A 12,123-nucleotide genomic window follows, 5' to 3' on the forward strand; every position below is an offset into this window, starting at 1 on the left:
TAACAAGCATCAATGAGGTGTGAAGAAATTAAAACACTCATACATTGCTGATAATGATATAAAATGGTACATCCACAAACGCAGCTTAGTTGTTCCTCTAAAAGTTAATTGTCTCATTAGCATGTGACCCAGCAATTCCACTCCTAGGTATGTACCCTGCAGAAAAATTGAAAACAGGTGTTTAAATAAAAACTTGTATGTGAATGTTGATACCAACACTATACACAATAGGCAAAAGGTAGTAATGACCCATTATCTACCCACAGATGAATGGTTAGACAAAACACGGTATTTTGTGTACAATGAAGTGTTATTCAGCCATAAAAACAAATGAAGTACCAAATCACGTTAATGTTTGGATGAACCTTGACAACATTATGGTAAGTGAAAGAAGGCAGACACAAAAGGCCACATATGCTATGATTATATTCATAAGAAATGTCTGGAACAGGCAAATCCTTAGGAACAGATAGAAGATTAGTGGTTGCCAGGTGCTGGAGGGGGAGGGGAATGACTAGTGACTTCTCAATGGGCACAGCCTTTCCTTGTAGGCTGATGAGGATATTCTAGAATTAGATAGTGATAATGCTTGAAAAACATTGTGAATGTACTAACACCACTGAACTGTATAATTTAAAATGATAATCAGGGTGTTGTTACATGAATTTCACTTCGATTAAGAAAATACAGGAGGAGAGAGGAAGCATTTGATGATTCTTATCTTATTCCCAGTCTTATCTTAGGCATTTTGCATTTGTTTTCTCATCCATCCAAGTGGACCATGAATTCATTTGTCCATAAATAGGTCATGACTTAACTGAAGAGAATTTCCCAGCTGGAATTAAAACTTTAGAATTTGCATGATTCCACCTCCTCTGTGAAGCACCCCCTTAACTCTTCTAAGACAAAAAAAAAATTGTTTACAGATTTTGGAGCATTTTTCTACCTTTTTCCAGCTTCTAATACCTGCACATTTTACCCCCTAGCTTTATTTTTTACATGTATTTTCTTTTACAGTGTGACATGTTCGTTGCCTGGTTTCTGAGCTCCTCAAGATCAGGACCGGTCCTTTGTGTTTACAGGTCTGTGCTCAGCATACTAGAGAAGGCAATGGCACCCCACTCCAGTACTCTTGCCTGGAAAATCCCATGGACAGAGGAGCCCGGTAGGCTGCAGTCCGTGGCACCACGAAGAGTCAGACACAACTAAACAACTTCACTTTCACTTTTCACTTTCATGCATCGGAGAAGGAAATGGCAACCCACTCCAGTATTCTCACCTGTAGAATCCCAGGGACAGGGGAGCCTGGTGGGCTGCCGTCTATGGGGTCGCACAGTCGGACACAACTGAAGCGATTTAGCAGCAGCAGCAGCAGCTCAGTATATAGTACACGCTCAATGAAGGTTTTCACTGGCCAGCTGGAATCACATATTTGGTTCCTGTAAATATACTACATTAATGGCTCCTAAAATAGCCATGCCTGTTTGACTTGCCTGTGCTACACTCAGCATCCATTTCCCAGAACGAAACTAGGTCACATCTGGGACGCATGAATAGTTTTAAGAAAGTTCCGTCTGAAATTCAAAACCCTTCAGTGTATATCAAATGTAATCAAGCTGATGATGCCAAAAAAACTGTAAAGGATTAAAACTTCACTTCATTATTACATTTTTGGTCTTTGCTCTTTTACTTCATTTAATCAGTTTTACAGCAACAGAACGATTTGCACATGTTAAAAACCAAAACAGGATGAAAATGGCAAAAAGAAAACAAAGCATTTCACTTTATGCATCTTTGTCTTTGTGAGTTCTCCCCTATCCTGTGGTTATTTTGTACAAGGTCTGTCTGTTTGGTTATAGGGACAGCTTTTGGGCAAAAGATCTAAGACATCTCTGCCCTCCTGTTAAAATGTGCATCAACAGAGAAAAGAAAAAAAAGAAATAGATCTCTTTCTATAAAGAGGTCCTGAGGATGAGAGTCTCTCCTGATGGGAGTAACATGTAGGATATTTCAGAAAGGGAAGCACTTGAAATTATGTGCCTTTTGTGTTTTCTAGGGACAACAGCAGAATTTGCTGTGTGGTCACAAACCTTTTGTTGACACTGTGCTGGAACACTCTTCATGAGTTCTTGCTATGGTCTCTCTTGTTTGTGATTCTTAAAGTATCTTTAATTTGAAAAGGAGACAAAGTACTTCCTTTCTGATTGTACATCCTCGGAAAATTATAAATCGTTCCAAAATCAAAAAGTGCATGAGCACACTAGGCATTCCATTAATTATGTTTATGTCCACTCACCCCTATCCCACCCCCAGGTATGTGAAATGGCACAAAGAAAATTCACATACTTGCTTTCTGCTGCATCATTTCTCTTTGAGTTTTTTCTGAAACCTAGAACAATAGTTTACATCTTCATAAATGCTGGCATTTTGTTGTGGGTGTGCAGGTTAAACAGCCTGATTAATCCTGCTTATTCCTCTTTCTTCTGCTGACATTCCATACTGGGGAAAGGAGGTCATCTGATGGAAAGGATCTGAGTCCTATGCCTCAACTTCTTGTGTGTGAAATCTGTTCTCCTTTATCCTTCTCATACCCCTTCCTTCAGATTTATCAGCATTTATTGAATATCTGCTATAAATATTGACTGGTCTATGGTTGGCCTATAGTTGCTGCTCAAAAATCAACTCTATTCAGTCAGGGCCCTGACCAGAAATAGAAGATATGCTCACATTGGGTTCTGGTGAGAATTTACTGAAGGGACTGCTTACAGAAATATGAATGGAGTTGGGGAAACCAACAAGTGATCCCGAGATACCCTGTGATAGCAATGTCAAGTAGGTGTCACCTCCTTTGGCCTAAAGAAGGAAGGGGAGGCCACAGTCTTGGAGCCTGGTGAGAGTTGGCGGTCTGGAAGGTAGCTGCCCATCAGGAGGTACAGTTATAAAGGGACCAGCTACCATAAGACTCTCGGCAATGAAGAGGTGGGGAGAGGTTTCTCCTTGTTGGTTGAATGGAATAGGAAGCCTGAGGGCAAAGGGAGCCCAGGCGATGCAGCCTGAAGGGCAGAGAAGTGAGGGGAATGGATCTAGGTGACCAAAGGGAAGATAAAGAATATGCTCACTTCACAGTTTAACTTCAGAATAATTCAGGAAGCAGCATTATTATCCAAAGTTTACAAATGAAGACACTGAGGCAGTCAAGTTTAAATAACTTGCTGAAGGTCACATGGCTTCTAAGTGGCAGCCTGTGTGTGTGTGCATGCTACATCACTTCAATCGTGTCCGACTCTGCAACCATTATGGACCTTAGGTAGCCTGCCAGGCTCCTCTGTCCATGGGATTCTCCAGGCAAGAATACTGGAGTGGGTTGCCATTTCCTCTCCCAGGACTAAGTGGAAGACCTAAAATTTAAATTCATGCCTTCTAGTGCCACTTCTATTTCTTTATACTAAAATGTTTGTCCTTCTGTCCTTACACTTTACTTACATGACCAGCCTTATATTTTTGACAATGTGAGCCTTTTAAATGATTATGACTTTCATATTTAATTTGGTTGTTAGGAAATTCAGTCAAATATTAAGCCCCCATTGCTAATTGTGCAGGATTTTGTGGCTTGCATATCTCAGTGGCCTTACCTAGCTTTTGCCTTGCTTTTTAAAATGTTTTTACATTACATATCTTTTTTGAAGAGGTGAAGGATAAACAAATGAATAAATGAGTAGCTAGTATGTGAATAACCTTGGAGATCTGTGCTTGATTAGCCTTTCCCCTAATACAGACCATCACTATATAGGGACTGCTAACGTTGACCTCCATTCTCAAACACACACATCTGTTAACTTTGTGGTGGAGCTGGCTTTATTATCACAGCCTTTTCCAATAAAGTATTCCTAGAAGCCACTACCCATCAATTAATATTGACAGCGGAGTTGAAACCTATTTGCTATGCCTGGTGTAATACGACCAGTAAATTAACCAACAGTTCTTCAAGACCTCTAAAATGGAAATGCCCTACTGAGAGAGTGGCTTTTATGTTTAATCGCAGACATCCTGAGAGCCTTTTATTTAAGCTCCCTGTATGTGATGCATGTCATTATAGTCTGACTGCTTCTCACGCTTCAAATACTTTAGTAAAAGGCAATATGTGTAATATATGAGTGCACTCCTTCTTCAAATAATTTTTCTTCTTTAGACTCAAGTATGTGGCATTATTCCAATGATATCTCAAGTGGTTATTTTAAAACGTTGCTTGCTGTTTGTTTTCTTCTTTTTTATCATCCTAGATAAAGGCCTCTTTGGCCTTGTTAGCGTTGTTAAAGCTGCCAGGTCGCAATAACATTATCTCACATCCTGAAGCAGCACGGCAACACTATTCAGAAGGGAGTAGGACTCACTCAAGCAATTGGAGACTTGAATTTCATTCAAGTGCCTTTAGTGAAAGTTTCAAAGGACTATTATTATGAAGCCTTGCCCATGAGTTTGTAATGGCACTGGAACAGTCTAACAATCAAAATATTACAGATAATAGCAGTTTCTTGGTTAGATAGCATCACCAACTCAGTGGTCATGAATTTGAGCAAACTCTGGGAGATGGTGAAGGACAGAGGAGCCTGGCATGCAGCAGTTCATGAGGTCGCAAGGAATTGGACATGACTTAGCGAATGAAAGACAACAAAAGTAGTTTCTTAGAGTTCCATACATACTGGTAGATTTTAATGTGTTTTCACCTATGTTATCTCATAATCTCCAAATGGAGCTTTAACAAGGTTCATACTAACACACATATTTAACTGTAGGTATAAAAACGTATAAACAAAAGGAGTGTAAGTCTGTGGAGAATCTACCCACACTCACTGATCAGAATCATTAATATGTTCTTTAATCAAACCATTCACCTTCTACTCTGTTGTGTGAAGCAGGTTCACTGACCTGTGAGCTTTGATCATGAGAAATAATTATTCTTTTACCCCGGTGAAAGCCTGAGCACTTTTTCTTTCTCCTCCAAGTCCAGTTTATGAAACTTTGACATTGACACAGATGTAGCTACTTCTGATTCAGTGATAGTCTGTTCTTTGATATGTTTGAGGACTAAAACTAAGAAAATGTTCAGGATTCTGACACCTTCCAATGTAGAATCTTCCTGGTAGTTCTTCTTTCCATGTTCGTACTATTCCTCCATTTGTTTCAAAGATGAACTACGGATATTTGATGATGTTTTCACATTTTAAAAATTGCTTTCTCTTGTAACACCTCATTATTTTTCCATATCACCCTGTGTAGTGGCTATCAAGGTTCATACTTTACCAATGAAGATACTAATGCTCTGGCATTCAGAGCTAGATCAGGTATGGGAGAGTCAGCTGAGCCAATGGTGCCATAATCATTGGTGTTCATCATTTACTGTTGATTTTAAAATATCTGTTGTTCATCTCTGTGTGTCCCACACAATACCAGACATGGGGAGCAATACACAGATACACACAACACTTTGGGACATGTCCTCCAAGCCCCGGGAGTAACTTACTTGTAAGGGAAGACCTCCAGGTCTTTCCAAGGGCTGCTTTTTCTGCCTAGAAGTTTCTTCCTAACTCTTCCTAACTCTTCTTAATTTCTCTAAAATTCATGAATTGAGTGGCAGGTCTGTATTTACTGCTGTATTCCTGTCACTGCTGTATTTCTGTCCCTGCAGTAACTTCACTTCCTTGCTGCCCTGTTGTAACTACAGCTCACATTTCTCTTGTTTTGGAGTCCTACTGCCATTTCCGCTTCTGATTCTGAAATAAACTCCAGAAAACAGGTGATACAGAAGGTCTCAAAAGTCTTTTTCTGTGACAGTTTGTCATGTTACTTGGCTTGGGCCCACTGTCAGGCCAGAAGAAGTGATCAGGACAATACTAAGAACTAAACACAAAACCTGGGGGTTTCTGCTGAGTCACCGTGAGAATCCGGACAGTTGGGGTCCAGCCGGGATTGCCAAAGTGGACACTGAGCAGAAGTGACTGAGCAAAGTGACTGTGTGCTCCCGGGTCATTGCCAACGTAACTTCCCTACAGGAGATAAGCTGAGTCTGAAAGATTGAGAGGAGTTGGGGTGATTAGAAATTGTAAAGAGGTTTATTGAAGTCAAAATGTCTCAAAAAAATCCAAGGCGGTTCTGTGGTAGAGATGCAGAGAGATGAATGACATGAATCATTTGGGAGCTGATTAAAGAGAAACTCATTTTTCCCTACGTGGAACTGGACCTGCACAGCTACGATTTAGGCATAGAGAATCATGATGCCACCAATGACCAGGTCGCCAAGGATGCTGCAGAAGCTATAAAGAAGTACAACATTGGTGTCGTGTGCCACCATCACCCCCGATGAGAAGAGAGTGGAGGAGTTCAAGTTGAAACAAATGTGGAAATCTCCAAATGGCACCATCTGAAATATCCTGGGTGGCACTGTCTTCAGGGAAGCTATTATCTGGAAAAATATACCCCAGCTTGTGAGCGGATGGGTAAAACCCATTATCATAGGTTGTCATGCTTATAGGGATCAACATAGAGCAACCGATTTTGTTGTGCCGGGGCCTGGAAAAGTAAAGATATCCTACATGCCAAGCGATGGATCCCCCAAAATGGTATACTTAGTACATAATTTCACAGAGAGTGGTGGTGTTGCCATGGGGATGTACAATTTAGATAAGTCAGTCGAAGATTTTGCACACAGTTCTTTTCAGATGGCTTTGTTTAAGAATTGGCCTTTGTATCTGAGCACCAAAAACACTATTCTGAAGAAATACGATGGAGGTTTTAAAGACATCTTTCAGGAGATATATGACAAGCAGTACAAATCTGAGTTTGAAGCTCAGAGTATCTGGTATGAGCACAGGCTCATTGATGACATGGTGGCCCAAACTATGAGGTCGGAGGGGGGCTTCATTTGGGCCTGTGGAACTATGATGGGGACGTGCAGTCAGACTCCATGGCCCAAGGTTATGGCTCTTTTGGCGTGATGACCAGTGTGCTGATTTGTCCAAATGGCAAGACAGTAGAAGAAGAGGCTGCCCACGGGACTGTAACCCGTCACTGCTGAATGTACCAGAAAGGACAGGAGACATCCACCAATCCCATTGCTTCAATTTTTGCCTGAACCAGAGACTTAGCCCACAGAGCTAAGCTTGATAACAAAGAGCTCAGGTTTTCAGCAAAGGCTTTGGAAGAAATCTGTATTGAGATCATTGAGGCTGGCTTCATGACCAAGGACTTAGCTGCATGTATTAAAGGTTTACCCAACGTGCAACGTTCTGACTACTTGCATACTTCTGAGTTCATGGATAAACTCGGACAGAACCTGCAGTTAAAACTAGTCCAGGCCAAACTTTAAGGTCATTTCTTGTCTTTGGAGGATTTTTTTTTTTTTCTGGTAAGTAGGGTCTACTGGTTTACATTTTTCTCTATAACTCTCATGGGTAAAGGCAAAATCAATTTTGTAATTTGTTTAGAAGCCAGAGTTTATCTTTTCTATAAGTTTACAGTCTTTTTGTTATGCATACAGTTATGCCACCTTTGTGAACGTGGCCAGGGACTTTAAAAAAAATTTTATTTTCTACTAATAGCGTAGGAATTATTATTTTTTCTTTTATTATTTTATTTTTTTAATATAAATTTATTTATTTTAATTGGAAGTTAATTACTTTACAATATTGTATTGGTTTTGCCATACATCAACATGAATCGATCACAGGTATACACGTGTTCCCCATCCTGAACCCCCCTCCCTCCTCCCTCCCTGTACCATCCCTCTGGGCGTCTCAGTGCACCAGCCCCAAGCAACCAGTATCATGCATCGAACCTGGACTGCTGATTCGTTTTATATATGATATTATACATGTTTCAATGCCATTCTCCCAAATCATCCCACCCTCGTCCTCTCCCACAGAGTCCAAAAGACTGTTCTATACATCTGTGTCTCTTTTGCTGTCTCACATACAGGGTTATCATTACCATCTTTCTAAATCCCATATATATGTGTTAGTATAGTGTATTGGTGTTTTTCTTTCTGGCTTGCTTCACTCTGTAGAATAGGCTTCAGTCTTTATCCACCTCATTAGAACTGATTCAAATGTATTCTTTTTAATGGCTGAGTAACACTCCATTGTGTATATGTGCCACAGCTTTCTTATCCATTCATCTGCTGATGGACATCTAGGTTGCTTCCATGTCCTGGCTATTATAAACAGTGCTGCGATGAACATTGGGGCACACGTGTCTCTTTCAATTCTGGTTTCCTCAGTGTGTATGCCCAGCAGTGGGATTGCTGGGTCATAAGGCAGTTCTATTTCCAGTTTTTTAAGGAATCTCCACACTGTTCTCCATAGTGGCTGTACTAGTTTGCATTCCCACCAACAGTGTAAGAGGGTTCCCTTTTCTCCACACCCTCTCCAGCATTTATTCACAGAGCTAGAACAAATAATTTCACAATTTGTATGGAAATACAAAAAGACCTCGAATAGCCAAAGCAATCTTGAGAAAGAAGAATGGAACTGGAGGAGTCAACCTGCCTGACTTCAGGCTCTACTACAAAGCCACAGTCATCAAGACAGTATGGTACTGGCACAAAGACAGAAATATAGATCAGTGGAACAAAATAGAAAGCCCAGAGATAAATACACGCACCTATGGACACCTTTTCTTTGACAAAGGAGGCAAGAATATACAATGGATTAAAGACAATCTCTTTAACAAGTGGTGCTGGGAAAACTGGTCAACCACTTGTAAAAGGATGAAACTAGAACACTTTCTAACACCATACACAAAAATAAACTTAAAATGGATTAAAGATCTAAACATAAGACCAGAAACTATAAAACTCCTAGAGGAGAACAGGCAAAACACTCTCTGACATACATCACAGCAGTATCCTCTATGACCCACCTCCCAGAATACTGGAAATAAAAGCAAAAATAAACAAATGGGACCTATTTAAACTTAAAAGCTTCTGCACAACAAAGGAAACTATAAGCAAGGTGAAAAGACAGCCTTCAGAATGAGAGAAAATAATAGCAAATGAAGCAACTGACAAACAACTAATCTCAAAAATATTCAAGCAACTCCTGCAGCTCAATTCCAGAAAAATAAATGACCCAATCAAAAAATGGGCCAAAGAACTAAATAGACATCTCCAAAGAAGACATACAGATGGCTAACAAACACATGAAAAGATGCTCAACATCACTGATTATCAGAGAAATGCAAATTAAAACCACAATGAGGTACCATTTTACGCCAGTCAGAATGGCTGCGATCCAAAAGTCTACAAGGAATTATTTTTCATGTCCACTTGTACTCACTGTCACTTTTTCTCATGTGCTGAGGTCAATGACCAAAATGAACAGTGCTCAAAAGGATTAACTATAGCCGCAGTATTATTCCCTGAAATTGTATAAAGTAGAGTTTCATTCCCTTTCCTGCTTTCCATGGTCTGGGGCCCTGGGTCATTCTAATGTGACAGATATCTCATTGGTTGCAGTAGAAGCTGTATGTTAGACTTGCACATGATTTGAAATGAAGAGCATGGCCGTAACTAAAACCTGTTGAAGACTCATCTTTGTAAAGAGCTCTAGTTGAATCTTCTAAAAATACTAAATATTTTTGAGTTCCTTGGAGAATCCAGAAGTAATACTTCCTGGGAGGAGGGGGTGTTTGTCCTCTCTGTTTGTGTCCTCCTCCTGGCTTTGTGTGGCCTAGGTATTATCCCACCTTGAACAGCATGTTTCATCCAAGTGCAATAATACAAGCTGCACCTTTTTTTTTTTTTTTTTTGGCCTCTGCTGGCCTCTTTTATTTCCTTTATGTAAATGTGATTTTTCAGAAGTTGATTGTAAACACTATTCTAGTCCTGTTCTTCATGTAAACTATCGATTTTAATTAAAATTCAGTGCTAATGAAAATAAAAACCTCAAAACCTGATAAAATTCACCAATTTAGTAAAAAATTAACCAGTTTCTAACTTTTTCTTTACTAGAAATAGTAGAATCATAAATCATACAGTTGCAAATCCAGATTTTCAGTTTCATTAATTGGTAATGCTCAGTATATAATATCTATGACAAAGTTAGAAGAAACGTATTGCTTTCAAAATAAGTAGAACAAATTTTAAAGGGTTAACAAGAGGAAATATCATAACTCCATGATAATGTTCTGATGTTGTTACATAGATGTAATCTAAGAAATACCATGTACATGTTTAATGCTATGAAACTTGTTTTCATCATTATCTTCTATTGAAACATCTCTAGATATCTGGCATTAGCACTGGGGATGGTGCACTGTGTGCACTCAGCAAACATTTTTGAAATGAATGAATACATATACCACGACTGATCCTTGACAAGAAATTTATGGTGTAGAAAGTGGGACATTTTTCAGTAATTATGCTTTTGGAACCTCATAACAGCCTAGTGGTTTGGATAGAAGGATAACTACAAACTCTATCTTAAAAATAAAAGAAGGGCAATTCAGAAGGACTAATTGATTTGTCTCAGTTCACACCCGGTATGTAATAGAGCTGTCTTTTAAATCCACTATTTGGTGCTGATGCTTTTCTGACTTGACCTTCAAACTTAAGTTTATATATGGTATAAGGACTGACAATTCTTTAACAAGTCAACTGGCACTCCATATATTTGTAAAATGTCAAAATAAAATTGTTCTAATTTTTAAAAATTAGACTCATTAATCTAAATACACACAGACACCATTAAAATAAATTTAGAATCTGCAAATAATTGAACACATTGTCTTAGGACTAAAATGGGAGGAAACTACAGGTGTGTGTAATGAAAACAATCATGCTGTTAGCGAAATGTCAGCATCTCTTGGTCTGAAGGACTAAGTAATTATCACAAGAGGAAAGGAAAAATAAACTGTAATTAAGCAATGACTGTAATGGTGTTCTTCTGGTGATAATTGTTTGTCTTTATTGCATTCCAGCAGTTCTACTCCATAGATGATATAAAACCTACTATTTTCATTTCAATAGTTACATTTGATCCATGCATTTTTAAATCTATGATTTTAATAAACAAATTGCTTTCTTCAGGTATTTTAAGCTTAGTAAACATTTACTTTTACATAAGGCACAATGAACATTTTAAATAACCAGTACCCCATTATTTAACAAAAACAACAGACCATTGTTAATTCATTTGGCCCAATAATCAACAAACATTAACAACTCTGCAGTAATTAGAGCTGTTCAGAGAAACAGAGCAGTGTCAGGAGATGTGTTGATGAAATCCTCAGGCTGAGGCTCGTAGTGGTGCCAGAGAGAAAATTCTAGGCTCGAGTAGTAGGATAGCCTTCTTATTTCTTTGTTCATTAAAAAATATATATATATATTGTAACGGCCCTCACTTCCAAAAATATCTTCAATTTGTACAAGTACAGATATAATAAACTATCTGAACAGTCATTATAATCAACCAATCAAGAGGAGAAATTATTTTATCAAGAATTCACAGGAAAATACAACTCAGTGTGTATCATAGGTGGTCCTGAACTTCATAGCAACTGAGCAACAGAAGGAAACATTATTCTTACTATTCAGCAGAGCCTGGAGTTCTGTGAGGCATTGGATATAAGTCTGTTCATAGGAAAGACTTTACATAATAATGTAAATGAGAGCACACTTTACAAATGCATTTCATAGATATGGCCTTGGTGAAATCCAAAGCAAACTGGAAAGATAAGACTGTGGCATGGACCACAGTGATATGGCTTCCTAGGGATGAGTGCCAGCAGAAACAAGCGTATAGGAGAGGGGGGAAGGAGAGCTGAGGCAGTTGGGGGTGGTTCCCACTTCACACAGGCATACATTTCTGTGTGAACCAGGATGCAACTCCCTCCCTATTTGAAGCCCTTCAAAGATAACCCATTGCACTCATGACAAAACCTGAAATTCTCATCATGGCCTTCGAGGCCATACATGATTCAGCCTCTGCCCATGTACAGTTACGTTTCCCTTGGATCTCTTTGCTCTCACCATGACGGATCCTTTCCACTTTTGCAAATGCAAGAGCTCTTCCCTACACAGTATTTCTTCAGAGGCTGCTCCTTCTGCCTGAAATGCTCTCTCCTTGCCTT

General features: G+C 39.1%; 1 pseudogene; it reads left to right on the forward strand.

The window, feature by feature from the left end:
- Nucleotides 1-302: 302 nt before the first annotated feature.
- Nucleotides 303-7,363, forward strand: LOC128045596 (isocitrate dehydrogenase [NADP] cytoplasmic-like; annotated as a pseudogene).
- The last annotated feature ends 4,760 nt before the right edge of the window (nucleotides 7,364-12,123 follow it).

The sequence above is a fragment of the Budorcas taxicolor genome, chromosome 3, assembly GCF_023091745.1.
Source record: "Budorcas taxicolor isolate Tak-1 chromosome 3, Takin1.1, whole genome shotgun sequence".
Lineage (NCBI taxonomy): Eukaryota > Metazoa > Chordata > Mammalia > Artiodactyla > Bovidae > Budorcas > Budorcas taxicolor.